The sequence below is a fragment of the Podarcis erhardii genome (genome assembly GCF_964252035.2).
Source record: "Podarcis erhardii genome assembly, chromosome: 9".
In the NCBI taxonomy this organism is placed as follows: domain Eukaryota; kingdom Metazoa; phylum Chordata; class Lepidosauria; order Squamata; family Lacertidae; genus Podarcis; species Podarcis erhardii.
The window spans coordinates 52,099,401-52,105,400 of record NC_138512.1 but is presented as its reverse complement, the minus strand read 5'-3'; positions in this window follow the sequence as shown (position 1 = coordinate 52,105,400).

Here is a 6,000-nt window from a genome sequence, read left to right as displayed (position 1 = left end):
TTTCTAGCTTTTATTTATTGTGGTAGACATGCAATCAACTCAAGACTGTACCTTATATTTGTTGTCTTCCTTTTCTGACTGCAATTATGAATAAAACTGTTGACTGAAGATTTCTTAAGATAATATGTAAAACTGACATAGAAATATAAGGCACAGACAAAAACTGAACATGGCAAATATATGTCAGAACATTTTTATTTTTTACTATTTTGGCACGTGCAGTGGTTCAGATTTTTATTTAAAAGTGCCTTGTTTATCTGAAGAGCACCAATGTAAAATGTTCAGATGTCTAACATCAGCTAAACCCAACGGTGTTATATTCCACTTTGTTAGTAGCATTTGCCATCATAAGAGACTAAACATTGGCCTTGTGTAGTTTTTGCTATCGGAAAGAGAAAAATGGGAGCTATGAGTTAGGGGGAGGGGAATCACTTCATTCTGTTAAAAGCAAGTAGTCTAAAGATTCTGTCATTGGTTTGTGGAAAATATTCTTCTTGAAAATAAAAAAGGCAGACTAAAGTCTGCATATAGACAAAGAATTGGATATAGACACAGAACCAGCAGCGTGTGTGGCCTGCTTTGTGTAGAGTTCCCTACTAACCTTTCTCTCCACTGGAAGCAAATACCAGATAGCTTGAATCTTACATTTGGGTATAATGACTCTTTCCATTTGAGTGCAATGTGCTGCAGGAAACTAATTGACTTTGTCTTTGCTACCATAACTCCCAGTGGGATCATGCCAGTGATAATTCTTTTATTGATTTGTTTAGTGCAATTAGGAGAAAACAAATCTCCCCAAAGAGCAGATAATTTAGCTCTGTTACCGTATCAAACATTACACATGTAATTTGTTATCCATTTGGAGCAAATAAATGAACACATGACTTCATAATGTGAAGCAAGGAAGGTTAACTCATCATTAATGTCATTGGTAATTAGCATTCTCTCACTGCCACTCTCCATGCTGTCCGTCTGCCATTTCAAATGCCAGTATAGCTTGTGTTTATGTCTGACAACAATAGATGGACCATATGCAGTCCTGAAATTTGTAAACAGTAGTTGGATAATGGCCGTTAAACATGCCTGTTTGACTACTTCCTTGGGAAAGACATGAGACTTTAAACCTTCAGGGCATGACCCAATCATTGGGTCACCTGTACTCGGTGCAGAATGTCACTCTCAATTAATTATGTTTCTGGTGGTCACAAAATGTCTTTTGTTCATATTCTCTTAGAGTTTTGGGATTCTTGCTTTGAGACACTGAAGCTTGTTATCTCACATTCCATCATTACTTTTGACCTAGGTAACCAATAGATAAACTCTGACACACCCCATGTAGCTGTTAAGAGCATAGCCTACTTAGGTGTAAGATGGCAGATAAAGAGAGGCTTTGATTCTGACTTCAGATTAAAGGACAGATCCTAGTTTCTCCCATTATGTACAATGGTGTATCCTTTGCCTAAAAGAAGTAAACCTGAGTATGATCATAATTCATACACTGAGGAATTTGGAGCATGCCATAAATTCTTTCCTAAATGTATCAGAAAAAGGACAAAAAGCAAGAAGGGTAAACTACAAGAATGAAGGGGGACATACTTAATACATACCCATAAAATTAGTGAAAATTGCTGCAGGAGTTGGAAGGAACATACAGCTACAGAAGTAACCTACACTTTGGAGTTAATGGCCACAACTTTATGAGCAAGATTTGCAACCGGCAAAATCATTGGTGTAGGAAGCATTTCACAAAGTATGGCAAGTTTAAAACTTAGTACACAAATAATCATGTGTGTTGTTACCTGTATACAATGAATCTATTGGTTCACTGTCCAGTCACCTACTTATACATCCCTTAAATCAGGGGTCAGCAAACTTTTTCAGCAGGGGGCCGGTCCACTGTCCCTCAGACCTTGTGGTGGGCCAGACTATATTTTTTTTGGAGGGGGGGAATGAACGAATTTGTATGCCCCACAAATAACCAGAGATGCATTTTAAATAAAAGGACACATTCTACTCATGTAAAAACATGTTGATTCCTGGACTGTCCATGGGCCAGATTTAGAAGGCGATTTGGCAATTTGTAATGATAGAAAAATGACATTCTTTGAAGGCCTCTATTGGCCCAATCCAACACAGTGTTAGGCCTACTTAAGCAAATAGTAGGGACCCTGAGGATCATCTAATCCAACCTTTCTCAACCTGTGGGTCCCCAGATGTTGTTGGACTACAACTCCCATCATCCCTGAGCTCTGGCCTTGCTAGCTAGGGATGATGGGAGTTGTAGTTCAACAACATCTGGGGAACCACAGGTTGAGAAAGGCTGATAGTTCAATCCCCTGTAATTCAAAAATATGCAGTTGTCTCATACAACGTTGACATCATCAGACCATGCTCTAACCAGCTGAGCTATCCAGGTCTTAAGTACATCTAACTCAACTTGGGGTACTGCTACAATCATCATACATTAATTTTGCTAATTTACATTCCGCAAATCTTTTGCTAATTTACAAGGCTTCCAACGATTGGGACAGTTAGTGTAAAGTGTTGGACTGGTACCTGAGAGGCTCATTCGGTGACCTCACACCAGTCACCGTCTCTTAGGCTAACGTACATGACAAGGTGGTTGTGAGGATAAAAGGGGAGGGGAGAAGGGAGAAAGAAGCATACGGTATATTGTACCTCAAGCTCCTTGGAGGAAAAGTAGGATATGGATATGAATATAAAAATATTTATGGCATGATCCATGAACAAGGTTCTTTAAGAGTATTTACTGTCCAGCATGTACTTTATTCCTTCTAATTGCTAATCCCTTATCACTGTTGCATTCATTCCCTTTCAGCCAGGTGGATGATGAACAAGTGTGTAGCTCAGCTTTTGCCAGCCTAGTGACCTCCAGATGTTTTGGACTACAACTGGCCGCCTAAGCTGCTTACGGCACAAAAACACGACATGCAAGTCATATGGCATACTCAGCAGTTACAATAAAAGTACCATTTTTGAATTGGAATTGTCAGCTCCCGGAATCGTATGTTGCAAAGCTGTAATTTTGTTGAATGGCTCCAACACCATGAGTGGATCACTTAAGTATTTGCAGCCCTAAAAACACACTTTCCCACTAGACTTTCGAAATGCAATTTCCCTCTTTTTGTGTATATATATGTACGTATATAAAAAGACACGTAAGGATTCACATCGCCAGATGTTAAAAGAGACTGCTGTGTGAGGGAGGTTTATTTGGCAGGTTTTGGTTGCCGTGGAACTTTTTTTTTCTTTTTATTGGACGATTCAGCTAATAGGCTCTCATTTTCAGTAATTTTGGATGAAATCCCTAAATGATATTGCAACATCCCGTATTAACAAGGGACGAAGTGTCCTTAACAAATAAATAACACAACTGCCAAAAAATGTAATTGTAAATCATTCACACCAAATTCCATGAGCTCTTCCATATTTTCCACCACTTTTTTTTTTTATCCAGCCAGATAATTTGTATATTGTTAGCCAAATGTGTTACTATTACTTGTTTTCTCTTGAGAATAGCTGGTGCTTCCAATCTATATAATTTTGCCAAAGTGCTGCAATCACTCATAATTTTTAGTGCTGTACTCTTTATTGCTATAGTGCATCTACTGTGAATAAATATAGACCAGAATTCCCTTGTTTACATGTATGGGGAATGAAGAAAATGAAGCAAGTTTTCTGATAGTGCTGTAGATCAGAGATTGCCACCATCTCTGATCTATCCTTCAAATACTGGTCCACAGACCCAGAAGCATCAAAACACACTGGGTGTCTTGTTCAGGCTCCATAATAAGTTGGCATTGGACATCACGGATATCATGTGGAATATCTCTTTGTGTCACAGCCTTGAAGCTTCCATTTTTCCTAGAAGCTGAAATTGTGAGCAGACCTTTTAGCCACACCTCCTAAAATCACTGATTAACATTAAAATAAACTTGTATAAGTCTATGAAGCACCAGAAAATATTGTTTGAGGTGTGAAATCTGCCCCCTTGACCACCTCACAACCATTCCTGTTAAAGAATGCCTACCAGTGGAAAGAGTTTGGGAAGGGTGCATGTGGAGGGGAGAAGTAGGGGGAGATCCGTTGCACAAACAGAAATCCTTGCATAAATAGAACTTCTTCGTAACCTTAACTACTCCTTAAGTATCACTAATCCTGGACCCCAATGCATGGATTTTTTGTTTAATGTAGCAGCTGAAGGCCCTATAAATATTATATTGCACTGAATTTACTATAAAAAACCATACAACCACAGTGGTAAAATAAATCAGGTGGTTTTATCATGCTTTGAGAGAAATAAGAGTCTGTAATACCATCACCTGTTTTTAAGAACAGCAATTTCGGTCCAGGAGAGCTGGGTTGTGTGACTGGTTAGGCTGGCAGTATATTAGCTCACCTGTGCATAAAAACGATATATTGCAAACACCTAGCATCAGCCACTTTTCTGTGTTTGACCACCAGCTTTAATATAAAATGTGAAGGTTCTTTCTGAATTTCCCTGAAGGCAAATTTCAGACTCAAATGAACCTTTACATATTTCACCTTGTACACATTTGCTGAGTATTTATATTTGAAAATACATGGACTGTTTCCACCTACCCCAGCATCAAATAGCAAAGAGAGAAATACTAGATTTGAAACACAGGTCCAGGTGTTCTAACAACAGGAAAATCCCTGTAAATGGTTTTTATTAGCAAAATAGGGGGCCCATAAAGCAACTGAAAATGTTATAAATGGCCACATCTCCCTGGTGCCTTTTGGTGACACCCTCAGATCTGGAATAAGAGTGGACTAATACATGCTACAGAAGGCAAAGAGAGTAATCCATCACCAAGTCTACACGCCACTGTTTTATGTCGGTGCATAAACCAGACTCAAAATATGAAAATATAGTAGACTCTGTATTTACATGGGCAAAGCAATTCCTATATACGAATAATTACAGTTTAGCAAAAAAGTAAGCAAAGATACTATTAAACACAGAAATATAATGTATATCGGAAGACGGAAGCCCAGCTGAAAGTCCATTTTGACTGAATCGTCTCTTTCACTGGCCAAGAGAAGTTCTTTTGCCTGTGCAGCTGCATTTTTTGTTGGCGGATTATAAACTATCCCTACAACCTCATGCTCTATGTGGTATAAATGCACAAAATATATAAACAGCACACAATTAATAGGATGAAAGTAGGCTATTCCACTCAAATTCCATTCTCACACTACTCCCGGGACAAAATGGAATAAACACCTCTTCCATGAAACGTAATTTGAATAGCTGTGAGGGTAATTTCTCATGTGGCTAATCATTAATGATCAGAAACAGATGCTACAAATACGCAGAGAAGTCAAACTTGTTGTTGAGTCCATCGGACTTGCAGAGTTTAAAGTGAAAATCCGGAGTGCCTCAGATTTGCATAATACAGAGGCATATGCATTTGGTCTAAAGCCAAAAAACAATGATTTTAAAAACATTGGTGCCTCAGGGATATGCTTACATCCTACAAACGTTCATATGAAGTTTGCTCTTACATCCCCCGATACTAATTCTCAAAGCTCTACTATTTTGTCCTGAACTGTTGTACTGCTCATGCCAGCGAAGATGGAAAGTGAGAGGGGAGGGGAATTGCATTTTGCCATGCCAAATCTTGACTGCCACAGCAAAGAAGCCCATATTGTGCCCATTGCTGTCACATGACAGCAGGAGGGTCAGTCCAGGATCCTTTGCTAGTACATCTCTGTTGCTTCCCTCCCACTCTGCTCCAAAACTTCCCATTCAGTGGTAGAGCTTCATGCTCAGGCACCGGGGGTGGGAGTGGGGGTGGGGGTGGAGAGCAGGTGGGGGCAGGGCTCCTCCTGCACTCTTCTTCCTCCGCCAGTGATCCCATTTCAAGTGTTTCTGCTGAAATCCATGGACACTAGCTTCCACCCACCTACCATGTGGATGTATTGGGAAGAGCTGGGCAGAGAGCCTCCTTCACT